At 48.6% G+C, this 22559-nt stretch overlaps 1 protein-coding gene across 2 annotated transcripts in view; it reads right to left on the bottom strand.

Moving 5' to 3' along the window:
• Cpped1 (calcineurin like phosphoesterase domain containing 1) overlaps positions 1 to 22559 on the bottom strand; it is a 66174-nt gene that overhangs the window by 21878 nt on the left and 21737 nt on the right. The gene's annotated exons all lie outside the window — the stretch shown is intronic.

Raw genomic sequence — 22559 nt, 5'->3', positions numbered from 1 at the left:
AGGTGCCTAGAAAGAAAATAGGCGCTCTCTGTTGCCACAGGGAGGGAGCGGGGTTGGGAAGAAACCTGACTTTTTTTGTTCCTTCTACACTTTAGTTCATGTAATCAAATCCCTCTCTATTAAACCTATAAGAAAAACTATGAAAACAAAAGATCAGGAGAAAGACATTACAAGCATGCTTAGGAATGACGAGGAAAGGTGTGTGCATCAGGTGTGCGGAAGGTGGACCTCCACTGCCTGCTCACACACAGGACCTGATACATGTCCCCACAGGAGAAACTAAACACACACAGGCGTGTTAACTACACCATGCGTGCAGGTGCACACACAGGCACATGTGTACATGTACTGTGACCACACCATTACTGGCTCTGAACAAGACTTAGTGACCTGCTATGGCCCTGGACCAGGAGGGAGCATGCACGGCTTTGCACAGCTGGGCTTCCTCAGGGAACGTGTGCATGTCTGCTTTGTGACTTTGTGAGGATGAGAGCGGAGTGGGACCAGGGCCTTCCGCATCTGCAGCGTGGTCTTCTGGGGAGAAGCAGCCTTTGCCCTAGAGACAGATGGATGGCAGCTCGCCTCCCTTCTTCGCTCTTCTTAGCTGTTACCGAGAGCAGACCTCGCGTGCGGCTGGTTATAGCTCAGCTACTAGTTCCGCCCCGAGACCTGTGTACCCCAGTCTCAGCTGAGGGCTTTCTTTTGTTTTCTGTGCCTTTGAGAGGAACATGAGCTCTTGAATTCTTACAAGTTCTATGAAAAATAACCAACTATAGGTTGTGATTAGGACAAAACCCCATGCCCACTTGCTCACTCCCTGCAGCCCCCAGTCTGTGGGGCACAGAGGAGGAAGAGGGACTGTGAGTGGCTGGATGGCTTGCTCACCCCTGGGAATCCAGCCAGGTTTCAGGAGGAACGGTAAACCCCTGTGTGGAGATGAACTCTTAGCCAACAGGCTTTCCGCAGGACTTTAATGTGCTACAATTCATAGGTGCGGCTTCATTGCCACACAGGTCCACACTGCAGCCATTTCTTTCCAGATTAGAGCTGTGACTTCTGAAGAGATGATCATCATGATTCCCTTAATGTCTGTGTCAACAAGGAACAGAGGCAGACCCCCCAGAAACAGCATGCTGATTCTGGCCAAGTGCAGACCTCCTCAGTAACACACAATCTGTCATCCTCTCTGGGGAGGAGGAAGGGAGCTGCTACAAAATGTACCCCTACAGGAAAAAGCAGCAACCCCCCTGGGGTTTTTCTCCCTCCTAACCAGCCCCACCAGACAGCCAGGTGCACGCAGAGCCAGCATCCCCTGGCAAACTACTGCTAAACAGCCATGCATCAACCAGGAATTGGTGGCTGATGCCTGGCAATCCTAGATACTCAGGAAGCTGGATCTGAGGATTATGGTTCAAAATAGCCTGAGCAGGAAAGTCCATGAGACCCATCTTCAATTAACCACCAAAAAGCCAATGACAGCTTGTGGCTCAAGAGGCTCAAGGGGGATTTCTACACAATGGATACCACAAATAGGTTTCAACAGTGTTATGAATCCATTTATGGACGCACTAAGAAGCTGTTTTGTTGTTTTCCCCTTCAGCGAGAACAAGTAGCCAATGTATGCTATGGCAGACAGAGAAGAAAGGATGCAGTTCAGTTAACCAAAGTAAGACCTCTGTAATCCCTATTCCCAGTGGCACAGGACCTCCAATGAGACCTGTGGAGGACACTCACCCTTTCCTGGAAATGTGGAAGTGAAACCAGCAGCAGGTGACTTTAGTAAGTGGAGGAAGGTGATGCAGGCGGAGGCAGAGCACGCTTTCCTGCTTAGAACAAGGAGCTGGGAAAGGCACAGCGGGATCAATATGGCCTGCAAGGAGGAAGCGGGAGCGGTTATCGAAAACCAAATGATTTTTCCAGCTGGGCAGAGGAAGGATGGGAGGATTTCCCCCTCTCCTGCACCAGTCCTCTCCCGCCAGCCTCTCTCTCCTCAGCTGGCCCACAGTCCCCAAGGCAGGGTCCTTCAGGGAGGGTAGGCGTCCACTCCACCGAGCAGGAATGATGCAAGTAACGATCCTGAGCAAGTGGCCGTCTCGTGCTTTAGACCATGTGCAACTTGGCCTCTTGCCAGGAGCATTTGTTTACTCCATGAGTGTCCACACAGAGGGTTTTAGACGCTGCTGAAAGGTGTCTAGTTTATCATTCAGATAGCCATTCTAGCTGGCAGCCAGGGGAACCAGCAGACCCTGGCCATCCCATCTGCCCAGGGCTTGTAAGGCAGCTCATCAGAGCTGCCAGAGAGGCTGTGATGTCAAGGCCACTCCTGTGTTTCCGCACCAGAGGCTACATTTCTGGTGGGCACGGTGGGGGCCCCTGCTCAGGAGGAGAGGAGTGCGCTCTTGCCAGGGGTGCAGTGGGGCAGGAGGGATGGTCCTAGATGGTGATGAGCAGAGATGTGACCATCTTGGCATTGGGAGAAGTGTGTGTGTGTGTGTGTGCGTGCGTGCGTGCGTGTGTGCACGCACACATGTGCGTGCATAACATCAATTATATATCACTCTGAGGTCAACTGTGTCCCTAGCCCTCCTAAATGGAGAATATGGCGTTGGGGCAGGGAGTGAACAGCGAGGCACCAGCTGGGACATCACACGGTTATCCACTGGGAAATTCCAGGGTTGGGGGGCGGGGGGAGAGCATCCAAACATGTTTAGACTTGTGGTTGCTCAGCTTAAAAAGTCGACATAGAAGTGTACTCAGAGTTCTGTGAACTCAGGGAAGCACACTGAACATAAAGAATCTTCCAAACCAAGCCTTTAATTTGTGCCATTATTAATCATGCATCCGATAAAGACATGGAACGGGAATTATCTTGTCATTTTGTTGGCCACGCAGAACACGGAAACAGTCTCTGGGGTAGCCAAAGGCTGAGAGCACAAACCTCCCGCTTTTATAAAGCCATTACGCAGAAATGGCTCAGAGGAACACAAGGGCAATTCTGTTTCCCGGAACGCAGAGAACTGAGTGCTACCCCGGAACCCCGTGAGGCTTCCGGCAAAGATGGCGGGATGGCATCCTAGCTCTGCTCCGTAAAGACAGCCCCCACCCACCCCAAGACAAAGACACAGGGGACGGAAGCCAGCCACAGAATTCGGAAAGCAGAAAGCAGATGGGCCCAGCTGGCCAGAGAAGCCACTAGCATTGGATTGGCACAACCACTCTGAGAATTCTCTGGTGGTATTTGCCAAAGACAAACCCCCAACTTTCCAAAGACTCAGGAATCCTGCTCCTCTAAACACACCCAAGCAACGAGTGCACGGGACTAGATGACAGAACAGCTTTGTTTGTAACTGCCCCAGACAGAAACAGTCGATGCCCACTGACAGTGGAATGGGTAAATCTGACGATCTGTTCACTGGGTGAACCAAGGCCTTACCACGAGGTTGACTCGTGTCAACCTCAACTATCTGGTTCTGTGATTCCCTTTCGACCATAGTCAAGAGCGGGCAGAACTCAATATCGTATGCATGCCTGTGATACTGACACAGATGGAAAGTCAAATGATCAAGTAATGACTCTGTTCTTTTTTTTTTTGGGGGATCCAGTCGTGAGGTCTGAACTCTGGGCCTGGGCGCTGTCCCTCAGCTCTTCAGCTCAAGGCTAGCGCTCTACCACTTGAGTCACAGCGCCACTTCCAGCTTTTTTCTTTGTGCTTATGTGGTGCTGAGGAATAGAACCCAGGGCCTCAGGCATGCAAGGCAAGCGCTCTACCACTGAGCCACCTTCCCAGCCCAATGACTCTGTTCTTGCCTGCTATCAAATAGCACTTCTGCACCCCACAAAGAGCACTGCCTCAAGATTCTTATAAGTGAAGCGAGGTGGACTCTGGGCACTGGGCTACGAGCGGCGGCGGCGTGACAGCAGGCAGGGCCTGGTGGCCACCACGGGACCAAGGGCAATGGGCAGAGCCTGAGGGTTCCGAGCAAGGCTGCGCTTGCCCCAGGCTGAGCTTTCAGACAAGCCAGGTTGGCTTCCACCCTCAGCCTCCCCAATGCAGGGATTACAGGTATGTGCTGCTGTGCCCAACGTGGCTATGACGCGTACACTGTTCATAACGCTTGAAGAAGGAAAGCGAGCAGGTTGTAAATGGCTCAGCCGAGGCTGCAGTGGGGAGAAGGGACAAAGAACCTCAAGGAGAAAAAAAACAGGAGTGGGACAGCAAAGGGCTCCAAGGTCACCATAGGGGAGGTCAGCTATGGGGCGGTGGAAGGGTCCAGCCGGAGGCAAGAAGACTTTCTGTCTTCTTGGAATTCATTCTGTCAGGGACACCAGCCAGCAAGTGTGGAGAATGCGACATGTATGCGCATGTGTTTGTGCATGTGTGTGTGTGTGTGGGGAGGAGGATGACTTGGACTGAGGGCCTTGTGCTTTCTCAGCTTTCATGTTCACAGCTGGCGCTCTCCCGGCTGCGCTACACCTCTGAGTCTGGCTTTTCAGTGGTTAATTGGAGTCTTGCAGACCTTTTTGCCTGGGCTGGTTTTGAACTGCAATCCTCCAATCCTACTCCACAGGGACAAAGTGACCACATGACTCATGACGCTAGTGATTAACTAAGCACGTGATACCTTTTTTTGTGACAAGGTCTTACCATGTAGCCCAAGCTGACCTCAAACTTAAAATCCTCCCACCTCAGCCTCCTGAGTGGTGAGATTATAGGCATATGGTAGATGCCTGGCCTAACACAGTGCGTGGCGCTGACAGATGACTTGTTAGCATGGTGTTTGCATTGGGATTATTCAAGGCCCACCTTGAAAATCTCATGAGCATGTAAAGGGGTGAAGGACAGGTGGTCCCTGATGAACAACAACTTTGCAGCCATTCCATCCTCGGTGGGCCCTGCTGGAACGAGGAGGCTTGTTTACACTGAACACTGCTGTACAGAATCTGCAAATAGTGTGTGAATCCAGCTATGCAAAAACAAAATCAGGAAGGAAATATGCTAAAAATGTTATTGGTTCTTGCCTCTGGGTGGTAGAGAATTACAAGTGATTTTTTTTTTATTCTGCTTTCCAAATTTCTTTCAATTGCACAGCTATTACTTTTATAATACACACACACACACAAACACACACACAAAAACACATACACTGAGGCCCATTATGGGAACACCTAATGGGGATGAAATGTCTCTGAATATTTTAGTGTTCAAAAGGCCCAACCAGAAGCCGCAGAGAGGAATATAGGTGATCAGAGTTTCCTCTCTTCTGAACAAAAACTCTGGGATTTTCCAGGCACCATAAAGGGCTTGAGTGCCTGGCAGAGACCTCCCCCCCACATTCCCCTCCTTCCCCCCCCCCCCCCCCCGCCCCGGAAACAATTACACGATTATTGAAGGCCTTAAGAGTACAGACAAACCGCTGGGTAAACGTAGTGCTAAAAACCAACTCAGAAAATGAATGGCGCTTCGTTAGACCCCAAATATAAAAATCACCCCAAATGGTAATTGAATTACTGCTTTTCAGCTGTGGTAATTTTAGTAAACGACTGCCAAAGCTTGTTTAATGCACAGCTACAGTGCAGCAGAACTGCCATGGCCCTTGGTAGAAAAGCAACTGAGGACAAACGCTTTCACTGGAGAGGGAGGCAAGAGTGGCCCTGGGAAGGTGAACAGGCTGGGCTTGGGAGCGAGGCAGGTTAGGGCTGGGGTCTTGGCCCCACCCCTTCCAGAGGGGTGTAAGCACAGGCAAGTTATTTATTCTTCTGAGACCCTGTCTAACTGCTAAACAAGAACAATATCCACCTTGCCAGAACTGACAGGAAAAGCAGAGGCGTGTGCCTGGGGCAGAGACTGCTCCCTGTGGACTGTGAATGGCCAGAGCTGGTGTGTTCACCTCCAGGACAGGGGCTGTGGAAGCCACTTAGGTAGTTTCAGCCTCCTCGGTAGGTGAAAGTAGACAGATGACAAGGAAGCGAGGCAGAAACTGGCCCCAGGGGATTCCAGGGAAACTTGTATTTTCTTAAGAGTCAGGAGCCATAGCCCTGCCTCCCTTCCTTCCTATGTCTCTTAAAGAAGGAAGTAAAGGCTGATCTACTGCAGCCATTTTGCAAAACTGAGGAAAAGATTAAGAAAATGGCAAAGACACTGATCATGACAGTGTAGGGCAACTGAGCAAAAGCCAAAAGAAGCCTTGTTATGTGGCCAAATCCTCTGAATATACTCATGACTGCAGTCTTGACTGGTCCTGGAGCTTATTGTCTGCTGAGGCTGAGGACTAGGGGTTTGGAACCGCTGAGGAGGCCAGGGGCGACTTTCCAGGGTGACAGTGATGCTGGGATAGGAGGGTTAAAGGACAAAATTCTTGGCAGAGTGAGTAGCAGGTGCCCAGTCCTGGGGCAAGGGACAAGGGCACTGGGTAGGGGCCTTGCAGAGGGCACACAGAGCAGGAAATTGTACAACCTGGGTCAGGCTGAGGCAGACCAGAGGGGCCGGCCTCCCTGGGGTATGTGGCTAGAGTTAGATGCTGTCAGTCTGTTTAGAATGTCAATGGCTTGTCTTTCCCTTTTAAGTAATCCAAGCCATCACAGGCAAGCAGGCAGGCTATTTGATGGGCAGCTATCAGCCCCAGTGCCTTGGGGCGGGGGGGTGGGGGAGAGATAGTCAACAGGGCTCTTCTTTAAGGGCCCTTCTTTAAGGAACACAGGACTGTCACCACCGCAGCTTGGGACACTCCCCAGTCTCTGAAAGGATTCCATCCCGGCTGCATTGACCCAGTGGGTGAATATGGCTTCGGCAGCCAGGATTCTGCCTTGCTCAAAGTCAGACCTCCAGGTCCCTGCTTTAAACTACCAGTGATAATGTGGCCGGTGCAGCTGTGCTACCAGCAAGACACACCACAGAATGTCCATCCGTCTGTCTCATAAAGCCATAAGGAAGGGCTCTGAATGCTTTTCTAAACAAAGAAAACAATACATTTTTAGAGCTAGACACATTCAAGGCCAACATTATTCCATGTATACAAGGGAACATTACCAGGCACGGCCATTTTTCCCATCAGATAATTTGAGATCAACACTGTCCCCTGGGTGATGCACTAGCTTTTCTGGATGAGGAAGGGGCCACACCACACCACGTCACGCCACACCTCTGGGAAGCTCTTATCAACTCCACTGAGCTCAGGCCTGGCTCCATTTCAGCCAGGAAAATGGTCCAGCACAGCAATAGAACGGTCTCCAATTAGGACAGAATATGACAGTCACAACAGGCCAACTGGCTGGCTGGCGGGCCTGGGGATGCCGTGGGCTGGGCAGCAGCGAGGCGAAACCACCGGACAGAACGGCTCTGCCTCGTCAGCAGCACCAGAGATGCCGAGAATGGCTGAAAATGGGCATTTAAAAATCAGCAGAAGCAATAATAATAAATCCCCTTTTGGAGGCCCTTTCTGCTGCGTGAGTGGAGACAGCCTTGTTTTGGAGCCCAGGCTGACATGTGAGTGGGGAAAGAAGGGGGGGGGTGTGGCCCTGCTCGCTGTGGGGGTGAGCCAGGTGTTAGGCTCCATTCAGGGCAGTGTTTGCCTGCCTCCCCTTGTTATGGGAGAAAGTTGGAAGGACAATCGTTCTGTTTGCACCAGAGAATCAGGCAGGTGTGTGCACTGCAAGGGACAGAGACACGGCGTGGGGTGGACAGGCCTGACATCTGGGCAGGGACTCAGAGGACCGTGCCCACCACTCAGCCCTGGCATGTAGCACCAACCACACCACAGACAGCACACTGCCTCCCGGCCATGCTGCCCTCCATCCAAGCCCAAGACGCCGTTATAATAAACACATGGACAACCGCTATATGGAAATGCTCATAGCACTTGTAGAGGAAAACTGTAAGTAACTGTTAAATCATCTCTTTAAGCCACTTTAGTGTCACTGCGGAGCCAGCCATAAGCACTGTGAACGGAAGCTACTGCCAGAGCAGCTTGCTGAGTTAGAATTCACACACCAGGGCAGGCGGGTGAGACCTGCAGAATAACCAAAGAGCCAGAAGGCGAAGATTCCTAACCAAAGATACTATAGGCACAATTTAAAAAAGGTACAGGTGGAAGTGGCGCTGTGGCTCAAGTGGTAGAGCGCTCGCCTTGAGCTGAAGAGCTGAGGGACAGTGCCCAAGCTCAGAGTTCAAGCCCCACGACCGACCAAAAAAAAAAAAAAGGTACAGGTGCTCATTTTAAACAATATGGGAAAACTCAGGTCACTAATTGTTGAAACAAAATATACCTGCCTGAAAGATTTACTATTGAGCTGCGCACACGTGTAATTCCGGCTGCTTTGGGAGATGGAGGCAGGAGGATCCAGGGAAAAGCACAAGACCCCGTTTGAAAGACAATCCACAAGGAAAAGATTGGATGTACGGCTCAGGCAGGAGGGCAAGCATGAGGACTTGAGCTCAACCACCAGTACCACACTGCCCTAAAAGAAGGAAGGGGGGTGGAGTGGGCGGGAGAGAGGGAGGGGTGGGAGAAAAGAAAAAGAAAGAAGGAAGATGGATTTAGGGCTGAATGTTCACGCCCCTCCAAGCTACCACGGGCGGCATTTCCCTGTGCCCCCCCCCCCGCCCCCCCCCCGGGGTAATCACTGGACATTTACAGAATGACACGGGCGTGTGCTGGGCGCTTTGAGAAACATCTGGAAGGGCAGGGGTTCAGTGAGAGGCTTTCCGAGAGCTAGCTCTCCAGGCTGTTTTTGCTAGCAGAGGGGAAAGGCTGCTCAGACTGCCCCAGACTACCCCACCTCCCAGATGACGCACCCGAGGTCTCAGGGGATGACACCCGTGGGCGCCCTCGTGGCCATGATTTATCTCGGTAAAAGGTATGGAACAAGTCAGTCAGGGGACAAAGTCCACAGGAAGCGCGTGACCACATGTGCTAACCCAGCACCCAGGGTTTCTACTGGGGCTGGCCTCCCAGTCAGGCTCTGTCCCAAACACCACCCACGTCCTGCCCCCCTCCCCAGGGAGGGGGCTCCACATCCACCACGCTAGCTGTACAGATGCATACAGATGTGCAGCACAGCAGACCCTTCCTCCCTAGGTGTGGGAGGCCCCTTCTGGGATCCAGGCTCCCAGGTACACAGTTGCTTCTACCTTGTTGGCTTTGGGAGGCACACTGTATTTTTCACCAAAGGCAGGGCAGGGAAACACACTGCTGATCACATGACACTTCTAACACACCGAACGCAAGGCTGAGTGAGTGCTTCTCTGTATCCACTGAGTTCAGATGTTTGCATGGGAAGGCCAACTTCTTGCTTTTGAAATTGGAGTTTTTTAAGAATATATCATTATTTTCTGACTATGCTCTATCAAAGCCATGTGCAAATGAGATAGGTTTACTGTGCCTGAATACTCCATAGAAATGAGCCAGAACGACGCCTACAAATACAGCCAGCTCTGCCTGTACAGCGAGAGAGGCGTGGGGTGGGGGGCGCAGGGCGCGGGCACGCTGGCCGTACAGAGACTCCAGTCCCCACGCAGGAAGTTTTACAGACCTGGCTACTTCTGGGGGATGCATGCACTGTAGCAGAGGGAGGCACCCAGGGAGGGGCTCCAAGCCAGCCTCCTCAGGTGTTCATCAGCAACCTTCTCTGTGCTGGTAGCACAATGGTTTCTGCTAGTAACTGCAGCTTTTTCTGACCCCAGGCCAAGCATGTCCCGCAGCACCTGGGTGCCTTGAAGATGTGGCTGTCTCTTGTCATGGTAGAGTAGCTAGCACGACCAGCAGACAGCAGAGGTGAGAGCTGTACTCCAAAGACCAGAGCGAGGATGGGTGGCCATGGGCAGATTCTGCTCTTACTAAGTCCACCTCACGCCAGCTGATACCTGATCAGGATCTGAACCCTGTCTGGGCTTAATGAATTGCTGCAATTGATAGGGAACTCTCATGCTATGTCTTGTACTGGAGCTCATCTGAGCCTCAATTGCTCCCACTTCACCCCAGCTAACTGCTTTTGGCTTGCGACAGTTGCCTTTGGATTGAGGACAAATCAATCTGTGTCTGTGCTATGCAGATCGAATTTCCCAAGCTCTGAAAAGCAGCTTCTTCAGGGCTACCCCAGCAGGTAAACGAACGATGAACAGGAGAGACACCGACTGCACAAAATAATAGGAAAAATTACAGCGATGTAGTTCTGCCTAGGTGGCAAGACCAGCTCCCAGGGATAAGGCAGCCTGGGGACCCATCTGTACCACGTTTTAGATCCTCTGATGGTAAATGGAATAATGAAGATTCATTGTAAACCAGCTCCTTCTCTAGATCATTTCGACAACATGTTTTCCAGTCAAACACAAACCCTGACAAAGCCACCCGAGTCCACGGTGACAGTCATGAGCAAATGCTCACTGGCTGAAGGTCTCATGTCATGTTACGAGTGACCAGCGCCTGCCTGCCTGCCTGCCCCCACCAGCAGCATGCACAGGTTCTAAACCTGATCTGCACAAATCTGATGCAACAGGCTGAAGGGATGAACACTTGTGGCAAGAAGAATTTTTTACCTGGTAGAATGGTTCCCTGAAGAGCTCCTCCAAGATCCGTGAGTTCTATTTATAAAAATCTAATTTTGTAGGAACTTCACTGCTGAGAGGGAGTGACCAAAAGAAAGGAGGCCAGGTTTTCTTTTGATCCCACAATGGACCAAGTTAAAGAAAACAGGGAAGTGTGGCTGAGAAAACTGGGCTAGACTCCACTGCAAAACTTCTGCTTACAGAAAGATGCAGGCAGGTGCCGCCAGCGGAACCCAGGTCGCTGCAGGATCTCAGGGCCTGGGAGGTGCACCACTAAGCATGGCCATGTGGGTGGGGGAAGGGGGGACCGGGTGGGCGGGCACTGGTCTGACATGCAGGTATCTTCTGACAAGCTCTCTGGTTTTCACCTTTACCTGTCTGCCTGTTATGACGCTAGGACACCAATATCCATGGGGGAACATAACTTTGGTCACTTGCTTTTACCACTTGACAACAGCCAAACATGCTCAGCAAACTTAAGAGAAGGAAGTGGGATAATGCAATGCAAAATCCAGGTTAAATGGCAAAGCTAAGCCCTCCGTACCTGTGGGCTTCACATTCAGATTCAACCAAATACAGCTTAAAACAAGTATTTAGAGGGGCTGGGAAGGTGGCTCAGTGGTAGAGTGCTTGCCTTGCATGCATGAAGCCCTCAGTTCGATTCCTCAGCACCACATAAGCAGAAAAAGCTGGAAGTAGTGCTGTGGCTCGAGTTGTAGAGCGCTAGCCTTGAGCTGAACAGCTGAGGGACAGCACCCAAGTCCAGAGTTCAGGCCCCATGACTGGCAAAAAAAAAAAGAGAAACTATGCCTGGACTGAACATGTAGCAGCCATTACCCCTGCTTCTGCAACAACTTTCCAGCAACCGTTTAGATATTGTTTGCAATACATCGAGAATTGCAAGTAATCCAGATGACTGAAAGTACACAGGCAGACAGACATAGGTTACATGCAAATAGTATGCCATTTTAATTTGGTGGTACTAGAGTTTGAACTCAGGGCCTTGTGCCTACTCAACTGTCTCCAACTGCCCAGGAGTGTGGCTCCTTCTCCCAGTGAAACCAGGCCCGTCCTCAGCAGAGCAGGCAGGACAGTGCCTGACTCTGGAGGAAGACACAACTCCAGAGTTAAGGAAACTGTACCCAATACAATGTGGTCCGTCTGCCTCCGGGGTGTGCCCACCAGAATCACACAGACCTCCCTAGGTGGGAACGTGAGGCCTGGAAGCTCCTCCCGTCCCGGGTATGAGGAAGTCACGGCTGGCGTCTCTGACGGTTTCATTCATTCCACGTGATCTGCCAAACCAGTCCTCATGGCAGCCTTTGAAAACAGGAATAATGAGTCCCCTGGGCAGGCTGTCATCAGATGATGTCAGATTAAAACACTGTGTCATTATTTATGGGAGACCGTGGTATGTCAGGACATTTGGCTGAGGAGAGTCTGTTTCCAAATAAATTTCCATTGATAGCCAAGACTGCTTGAAAACAGAACAAAATGTGTGGCAATGAATGGCAGAACAAATCAGTGAATACCTACATGCTTGAACAGGATATCCCAACTGTCATTCAAACAGCTGTAAGTCTCCATAGGGCACCCAAGCTGTCAATTAAAAAGCCACATGTTTTCATAGGTTGCCTCAGCTGTCACTTCATGCAACTTTGGAATATTTGGAAGGAGGGCTGGCCAGGCAAGGGGGAGGCAACACAGATCCTTTGAGTCTCTTAGGCTTCTGTTTCCTGGAGGAAAAGGAACTTGGTACCATGTGGTATCAGCCAGGTGCCAAACGATGAAGGAAAACAATGACCTCACCCTTCACTGTCACCACCCTCATGACATATTACTATTATGCTTATGTATTATGTTTTTGGGATACTAGGGTTTGGTCAGGGCCTCAACTTCATAGGCAGGTGCTCTATCACTTGAGCTACTCCCCCAGCCCATTTTCACTGTCGTTTTTTTCAGACAGGGTCCTAGGAGCATTTTTTGCCTAGATAGAACCAGCCTCAGACCAAGACCTTCCTATCTACAGCCTCCTCACAGCTAGGATAACAGGTATATTTCACCATGCCAAGCTAATGGATTTGAAATGGGGCCTCCACAGCCTCAAATTGTGATCCTTTCAATCTTCTATTCCTGAGTAGCTGGGACTGCAGAGGTTCCATCATGGCTGGAATAATGTCCTGTTCAATTCTCAAGCATCACAGGAAAGTGGATGGCACACCCCCTAGTTTGCAGATAAGTAAGCTGAGGCTCAAGGAATCCAGGAACCTGCCATTAGCAATGGGCTCTGAAATGACTATATATATATATATATGTACATATATATACACACACACACACACATATATATATGCTTGTGTGTATATATATATATATATACACACACGTATATATACGTATATGTACGCATATGTACATATACATACATATATACCTATATATGTATATAGGTATATACACTGGCAATGCTGTTCAACTTAGCCAACCTCCTAAGTTTCCAAAAGTTTGAATCTTATCTTCAGACAAAATATCCATCATTACAGTGGAAACAGGAAGCAGAGTCCTACAGCAAGTATCTGTCAGATATGTAGAGGAGATGGGTCTGGAGTCTGCCTGGAGGCAGGGCCATGGCTGCTGGCAGGTCTACCCCCACCCCCCTCCCTGACACACCACCTACTTCCTCGGAACTTACATTCTTACACTAAAAACTTTCATGTTCTCATTCTTTGGGAAGGGCGTGCAATGCAAAGGAGAAGATGAATGAATTCATTTTGTAGGTCAGGAGTGGTATTATTTAGTGATGGGGTAAAACCATTAAACTGTCCCAGGACCAAGGACTGATGTCCATTTTCCTGAATCTGCTCATTGAATAATCTACGTTAAAGACTTCATCTCACAGAATGATGAAACACGTAGTCGCCATGCACAAAGAAATGTGGTATTTCCACAGGTAGAATACTCTTCAGCCACCGCTACAATACTGATGGATTAGGAGAACACTGGGCTAGGCAAGAAGGAAGTCTCAAAGGCACACCAGGGAAACCCACAAAAGAGAAGTAGACCAATGGGCTGAGGGGGAAGGGGAGGAAGTGGGGAATGAATACAGACTTCCTCATATTCACTGTCGTTGTAGTTGCACAGTCCTGTGAATAAATGAAAAACCATCGGTATAAGGCATGTGCTGGAGTCTCACACCTGTAATCCTAGCTAGTAAGGAGGCTGAGATACGAGGATCTATGTCCGAAGCCAGCCCAGGCAGGAAAGTCTTATATCCAATTAATCACCAAAAAAGTTGGAAGTGGCACTGTGGCTCAAGTGATAGAGTGCTAGTCTTGAGCAAAAGAACCTCAGGGACAGCACCCAGGCCCTGAATTAAAGTCCCAGGATCCACAGGAAAAAAAAAATCATTAGCTTTTAATGGATGAATTGTCTAGTATGGAAACTCTAATTTGATAAAGCCATCATTAAAAATAAAACATCAGCCAGGTAATGGTGGCTCATGTCTGCAATCCTAGCTACTGATGAGTCTGAGATCTGAGGATCATGGTTCAAAGCCAGCCCAGGCAGGAAAGACCATGAGACTCTTATCTCCAATTGACCACCAGAAAACCGGAAGTGGTGCTGTGGCTCAAGCGGTAGAGTGCTCCCCTTGAGCTGAGGAGCACAGGGATAGTGCCCAAGCCCAGAGTTGAAGCCCCATGACCGACAAAAATAAAAAATAAAAATAAAAATAAAACACGTAACTGCAGTTATGGGGGAGAGGGACAGTCCTCTAAGCAGTTCTCAAATCTCATTTAATCAAAGCCAGAAACTGACTCAGTTGTTCCCCTTATGATCTGCACTTTCCAGATAAGAAAACTCAGCCAGAAGAAATTAGGGCAGGAAGTAACCTCAGAGTCCACCAAAGGTGGGATCTAGCTAAATACACACTAAGAGCTTCTCCATAAAAACAGGAAATGCATCCCAACCTGCTGCTCCAGACAATAACAACCAAGTAAACAATACTGTTTTTTTCCTCCCATTTGCATTTTCTAAATAGAAAGCTACACCTGCAAATATATGTAAACTTAATAATTTTCACAAAAGACTCTGAACTGTAGTTTTTTTCCTGAGAAGTAGTACTTCACGGGTGGCAGAAAACATTTAAGTCTTTTGGCTGTTCTTTTCTTCTGGAGGCCTTTTAGTTCTCTTTGATTTGAATGTCTAAACCCAGTCCTACCTCAGTTTCAAGGAAGTCTTTTTTTCTTTTTTCTTTTTGTCAGCTGGGGGCTTGAACTCAGAGCCTGGGCACTGCCCCTAAGCAGTTTTGTCCAAAACTAGTACTCTACCACTTTGAGCCACAGCACCACTTCTGGTTTTTGTTTTATCTCATTGGAGATAAGAGTCTCACAAGGCCAGGCACTGGTGGCTCACATCTATAATCCCAGCTACTCTGGAGGCTGAGATCTGAGGATCATGGTTCAGAGCCAGCTGAGGCAGTAAAATCCGTGAGACTCTTATCTGCAATTAATCACCAGAAAACTGGAAGTGGCGCTGTGGCTCAAGTGCTAGAGAGCTCACCTTGAGCTGAAGAGCTGGAGAGCATCCAGGCCCAGAGTTCAAGCCCCAAGATGGACAAAAAACAAAGAGTCTCACAGGGATTTTCTGCCTGGGCTGGCTTCAAACCAGAATCCTCAGATCTCAGTCTCTGAAGTAGCCAGGACTATAGGTGTGCGCCACGGGCGCCAGGCTTCCAGAAAGCCTTCTTTAGCTCCCGGACTGGAGCAGGGCTTCACTCAGCTCCAACCACCAGTGGTCTCCACTGAGGACTGCCATTTTGTTTGACCTGTCCTTTCCGCCTGTCCCTGACTAGCCTGGAAGTTTCCTGAGGTCAGAACTCTTGCTTCTTTCGAACGTACTGGGCCTAAGTAGAACCTCAATACACATTTGCTGTTATTAACTAGACAAACAAATAGGTAAATGAATACAGGGTCTCTGGCTTGACTTCAGCCCCCAGCAGCCGAGGGCTGGCAGTGAGTTGACAGGAGGAAGAGAGGGTGTCTTGCAAAAATAAAAAATAAAAATCTGAGGCCTGTCACATGATCTACATCCTCACTACAACTGGAATGTGGATGGACAAGCTGCCCATAAGGAGAACTTGAGAAAACGATTTATTCCTTCGATTAGGCACGTTTGCTTTCATCAAGGCCTAGAGAATTTACGGTCATAATCCTCCTCATCTCTATTGCTTTCATTATCTTTCTCTAATTAATTGAGGTACGTAAATGCATTGATCTAAAACTGTGCAGGCATAAACATCACTCACGCAGCGACCCAGGGCCACATTGCGAACAGATCGAGCTTAATTGGGTTCTACCAGTTTTTAAATTATATACATTATTAGGCAAGACTCATTTAATTTCGCATCTAAAAACTACAATTATACTTACTGCTTCTAGATATTCATAGCAATTCGTGATGTAATCTGTACTGTTAGCCAAAGTAGAGTATAATTAATAAGGAGAATTTAACTATCAGATACCATAAGGGGCTACACTATGTTTATTTATATTTTAGTGTGCTTGATGTACTTTTGGGAAGACAAAGGAAAGTAGGAAGAAGGTAAATGATACCCAGTGTGATTTGTTCATGCTCTACCTTCAGATCAATACGAAACTTCTGTATAAATATATTTATGGAATACAGTGGCAGCATTTCACACCAATAAAACATAAGCCAAGGAAGGAAACGTAATTTTTTTATACAAGCCAAATATACATACTGACCAGAACCTACAATGGTTTCCCAATAAGCTATTTAGGCATAGGGGAAAACGAGACAGGATTTGAAATGTGTGTATAGAATGTCTAAAGCCGGAGGAGGGAGGGAGGGAGGAAGGCATTGTGTAAAACCCACATCTTTTCAGCAGCTTTGGCCTTCCTGTGTTCTAGCCCCCAGCCCCTTGTCACCTTAGCCCCCACCATTCCAATCACTTGAACCCCTCTCGGGTCACGTCCCTTCTTAGTAACCTCATTTAGTTGCAGAAAATAAACCTGTGGAGGAGGTGAAATATTCTACCGTTGGGAAATAAGCACTCAGAGCAGAAACAATAGAAGACATGATGTACTTGGGTCTGCTGAACCAAAGCTGCAATGCCCTGGCCGGCCCACGCCACGTGTGTATGCCGGGGCCTCTGTGAGCTTTGGGGGCATCCACTCACCAGCTCCTGGGTGGTGAGGAGAGGGCCCAGTGGCTCTGTGCAGCCCACCACCAGGCCCCCACAGGCAGGGCTACTGCAAGCCAACCCACGCTCAGGGAGGCAAGGCACAGGGCAGCTGCCAGACACAGAGGAGGAAGAGGAGGAGTTTACTGTGGGAGGTGGCTTTCACCATCCTTAGAGACAGAGGAGGCAACTTGCCCTCCTTCTACCTTTCCTTCAGGCCCAGGTGGGACTGGATATGCCACCCACGACCAGGGAAGGGGAGGGGGTCTTTGCTCACTCAACTGCTGTACACGCTAACTGCTTCCAGAAACCCTCATGGACACCCAGCTACCTGGCACCCCTTGGCCTTGTGAAGTCTTCCGACCACTTTCCCAGGACGTCTTCAGAATACCTGGGAATCCTGCCCAGCTTCTCGGTGTTTCCTGGCTGGACAAAGCCTGTTCGTGAACACCACGTTCAGGCTAAAAGAACTGATCCTAGAAATTGCCCTTTCTGGACAACATATTACTCAATGCTCCAGGAGAAAACCTTCACCATGTTTTCCTCTTAAATGTAACAAGACTTCTGGGAACAGCTCTGTCTCTCTCAGATGTAAGTGTGATGTTGTTTATCACTGGCTGAACTTCTCAATCTGTCTTTCTGCCTCTAGTCTTGACTTGTACGTGAACTTGTATATTCCTGTGGTCCTGACTTACATTTATTTTTAATCTTTCTAATTTTATGTCTGTCATCCTTTTAAGCCTTCTTGAGTGCTTTAAGGAGCGAGCAAGGAAGTAAGGTGAAGCTCTCTCAGTTACCATTTTCAATCCAAATGCTGGAACCCAGAGAGGGAGAATGTGGACGTTCTTTCATCCTTAATCAAAGGCAACTGTGGGCTGGCATGGGGTGGCTCATGCTTGTAATCCTAGCTACTTAGGAGACTGAGATCTGAGGATCATGATTTGAAGCCAGTGGAGAGAAGCAAAGTCTGAGACTCTCATCTCCAATTAACCACCAGAAAATTTGGAACGGGAGCTGTTGCTCAAGTGGTAGAGCACTATCCTTGAGCTCTTAGCTCTGCTGTTAAGACTGTCTTATAAACAGATCAACAAAAAAGCACGCACATTAACCAACAAATAATTTTAAAAATATGTTTGCTAACTCTATTTCAATATGGTTGGTTTTCTTGGAAATCCTACATGTTTTATTTTCCTATTTAGGAGGCTGAGATCCAGAGGATCATGGTTCAAAACTAACCTGGGTAGAAAAGTTTGAGATACTCCATCTCCAAAGTAACCAGCAAAAAACTGGGCTGGAAGAATGATTCAAAAGGTAGAGCACCAGCTAAGCAAGTAAGCTGAGAAGGCAAGAGGCTCAGTTCAATCCCCCAGTACTTCCAACAAACAAGAAATCACTCTATGGTGTGGTCCAGGGTTTTAAGCTGGCAAAGGGGTCCTGGGCACAGGGCATGTGAAGACAACTCTGCCTCAGAACTGTTTCCATGTCACCACCACAAGGCAGATGCTGGCAGGGTGGATGATGACACACCTAATCAGAAGCGACTTCCCAAGTAACGCTGCAAGCTGCCTAATTAGTAATATTAGGCAAATTGGCTGAAACCACTTCTAATCAGCCTCGGCGGAGGGGAGGTGTTGTGGCTGATTGCCTGGCTGTTCTGGCGCTGGTTAACACGTGAAGAAGCAGGAGCCTCGTGAGGGGTTCAGCTGATTGCTCTGGGGGGGCACAGTGCAGCGTTGGCCCCACACAGCCTGTTGGAAGAGCTGAGGGGGACAGACAGCCCCGCCCACCATGGAGCTTAGCCATACGTGGATAATGGCCTCCCATTCTTGCACACTCACCCCTGCCCCGTGTCTGTGTGTAGAACTGCATGACAAATGTCTTTAAATCTTGGTATTTCTTGGAGCCTGGAGAAGGCACTTGAAAATAGAATCTTGTAATTGCCAGCTGAGGAAATGAGTGTAAATTATCTGAACTTAGAAACAAACAGCAAAGTCCCATTTCCATATGGATAGGAGGGCTCTGGTGTAACAAACAGGAGCTTTCTGCATGGAGTAGGTGGCATAGGAACTAGGTTCACATGACAGGGACTGGGAATGTTGGTTGCACAGAAAAGTTCATGTAGACCAGGCATGGTGGCTCATGTCTGTAACTCTAGCTTCTCAGGAGGCTGAGATCTAAGGATCACAGTTCAAAGCCAGCCTGGCAGTAATGACCAGGAGACCCTTATTTCCAATTAACCAACAAAAAGCTGAAGTGGAGCTGTGGCTCATATAGTAGAGCACCAGTCTTGAGTGAAAGACTTAAAGGACAGAGCCCAGGTACTAAGTTCAAGTTCCAGTACTGGCACACACATTACAAATAAGAGAGACATAGACAGACAGACAGACAGACAGACAGACAGACAGACAGAGATCCTGTAGAAGGCAAGTGCTGTCCCTGAGGCAGGTCCTCTAGGGACTCACAGCACAAAAGGGCCAGGGCTCACTCAGTGCCAATCACAGGGAGAGCAGACCCGCAATATAGCCCATCGACTTTGACTGCAGACCTCAGGGAGCGCACGTGGTTAGCCACAGAGCAGCTGTTTAGATCAGCTCCTAACAGGATCATGGCTAGTTAAGGCGGGGAGGGAGGGCTAAGCCACTAGGAAGCATCTATGAGTGCAAGGCAGTCCACAGCTGTGGAGAGCCTGTTGTAAACCCATTTGTACCACTATAAAACAGCTGTCCAGAAAGAGAAAAAAGTAAGTCACAAACCACATGGATTAACATTCAGAAAAGGTGGTTTAGCTGCTTGGATTCTTTGAACCACTGTGACCCTGGAATCTGGGAAGAACGCGCCCAGGTTATTCTAAATATCTACAGAAGAAATCGATCCCCGTGTTCCTCGTATAATTTAGAGATCTAGTAAGATCATCATGGAAAAGATCCATCTCCACCCTAGTCTGAATCCCACAAGAGACTGGGATAGCGTGCCCTGCTTCTGTCTCTAGTCTTCATTTTCAGGGGGAGCACAGGTCGTGTCTGTGTCAGTTCACTGATGGGGAGCAAGCAGGCACTGCAGACAAACTTGTTAAATAATCAAGTTGATTACGGATTCACCTCTTCTGGACTTTTTTTTTTTTTTTTTTTGGTGGGGAGAAGGGGGAAAGGGGAGGGGTGTTAGTACTGGTTGAATTCAGGGCTTGTACTTGGCTAGGCAGGTGCCCTACCACTTGAACCATGCCCCCAGCCCTTGTTTGCTTGTGTGTCTTGAGTTTTTGTCTGGGACTGGCCTCAGACAATGAACATCCTATCCCTGCCTCCAGCACAGCTGCAAGTACAGGATGTGCCACCACATCTGGCTTGCTTGTGGAAATTGGGTCTAACTTTTGCCTAGGCTGATCTTGAACTGTGATCCTCCCATCTCCACCTCCCATACAGCTGCGATTACAGGCACATACCACCATGCCTGGACGCATTAGTGCATGATGCCTGCCATATGCTGTGCTAGTCACTCACTAAAGATCCCAAGAAATCTACTTCACAACCAGTCTCTCTGTCTCCTACACTCACTCTCCCCACCCCCCACCTACATCCTTTAGGAATGCAAAACTAAGCTTGAAGGAAGGTGAACTCCAAGAGTTGGTAGAGTAAGATAAGACCTTTCCCAGACCAGAGCCTTAATCTTGGTTTTTCAAAACTATGCCTTCAGAGGCTTTGCTTATCTGATGCTGTCATGTACCAGCATCATGTTCATGTGTCTGGGTCTTTGCCAACTCCCCCCCAACCCTCCCTGCCCCCGACACACACACACAAGGAATACCAGCTTCCCTAGACCCACAGCCCAAAGCCCAGTGCACAAACTCTATTTCCTACTTCTGCATCTTCAGACTTAGCTCTCTGGGTAGAGAAGGGGTCTTGAGGCTCTAAGGCCATGGAAACTTTTATCTACCCTTTAGTCCAGGTTTGCCCTAACTTAGGTCAAAGTGACCACAGCAGATGAAATAGCGTCCAGGTCTCATGAGGCCCTTCTCCTAAGAGCAAAGCACAGCTCTTTTCTCAGCCCTGCGTTCCCAGGTACCTCTGGCTCCCACCACCACACTGCTGATTGGCTTCACCTCCTCTCTGGGGTCTCGCTGCCCTATCTGCAAAGCCCAGCTGTTCTCTACCTTGAAGTTCAGACTTTTCTGCTTAAGTAGATTATTCTGCCCGCACTGGTGGCAAGCATTACCTTGATGCATGTATCCTCTCTTCCAATTTGTTGGAATCAGTTCTGGATTCAATCCATTTTCACACAGAGTCCCTTTGGTCCCAACAGAATTGATCCCCAAACTTCAACCCTAAGACATCTGAGCCCATTTTAACTCTAAAACTACAATGTGGTTACTGCAGAACAATGTGTGCAAGTATCCAAACGAGGAAAAGGCTCTGCGGAAAGTGATGGACATTTCTTCATCTACAAACCCCAAAAGACAAACTGCAAGATCTCGTACCCCAAATCTTTGGGCCCAGATCACGGAAGGTTTTCAAATGTTAGGATGGCAATATGGGGGCAGAGAGGAGATATTAAATAAGCAGGAGCTTGGGCAGCAACCTGTAATAGAACCCAGAAACATTCTGCAAGAAAACATATGAATATTCTCACTATTAGATAAGTAAGAGCCATCACCAGCTTCATATCACTCAGAGCAGTTTTGCTGCCAACGTAGGCAGTTTTAATTTAAGGGGGAAAAAATCAAATTTTCAGACCTTTTGGAATTTTGGAATGGTAGATAAGGGATGACCCAAATAAAAAACCCAGTTTGGCTGCCCTGAGCATCCTCTAGGCCAAGCCTTTAACTCTGCACTCTGTGTGCGTCACGCTGTCTGGGGCAGGCGTATTCTACAGGGGGCATTCTGCTTTACTCACAAACTGTTTAGGAAGCAAAACAAAAACCCACAGACTTATAAGTGTGTCCACTGAACACTGAGCATAAACATAAAAGGTATGATGGTTCTCTTGCTAACTGCTATTCTCATTCATATTTAAGGTGGATTTTGGCATACACATAGAAATTAATACGTACACTGAAAAGCAGAAAATAGAGTCCTGTCAATTTAGTTTGCTATAGGCTTTTTAAAAATTTTATGTCAGCATTGGGGCTTGAACTCAGGGCCTGGGTGCTATCCTTTGGCTTTTTTACTCAAGGGTGGCTCTCTACAACTTGAGTCATAGCCCCACTTCTGGCTTTTTGGTAGTTAAATGGACATTAAGAGTCTCACAGACATTTTCTGCTCAGGCTGGCTTTGAACCATGGTCCTCAAATCTCAGCTTCCTGAGTAGCTAGGATTTCAGATGTACACCACAGTGTTTAGCGTGGCTAAAGGCTTCTTAAAGCTTAAGTGTTCATCAAGTCGCCCGAGGGTTCTAAAAAGATGCTCCCTCTGTCCTGCTAGTTTGGAAGCTTGAGATTCAGTGATCCTCAGGAGCTCTGGCTACTGCTTTGGAGTCACTGTTAGAACAGCGAGACTGCAGTGGGGAGTGGATGATGATCTTTACTCTACCACGTATGGTTGTGCGCTGGGAAAGGTACTTCTCTTCCCCATCAGTTAAAATGAAATGTCAATAGCATCTTTCCAAAGATGTCCTGAGTAGATCAGCAACCAGCACAGACCCTGCCAGGTAACAGACCCTCAGTTCCATCCATCTCTGATCACCTGTGCTGGGCAGAAGAGCGACCCCTCCAGGATGCCCACACCATGATCCCCAGAAACTGCGACTGTAATGTGTTACAGTGGGATGGGGACACTGAGGGGAGAAGGCCTCCCAGGTTACTGGGTGGACCAAGCGCTATCACAA

The sequence above is a fragment of the Dipodomys spectabilis genome, unplaced genomic scaffold (assembly GCF_019054845.1).
Source record: "Dipodomys spectabilis isolate Male_0828 unplaced genomic scaffold, ASM1905484v1 ptg000231l, whole genome shotgun sequence".
Classification (NCBI taxonomy): domain Eukaryota; kingdom Metazoa; phylum Chordata; class Mammalia; order Rodentia; family Heteromyidae; genus Dipodomys; species Dipodomys spectabilis.
This window is presented reverse-complemented; position numbering and strand designations above follow the sequence as displayed.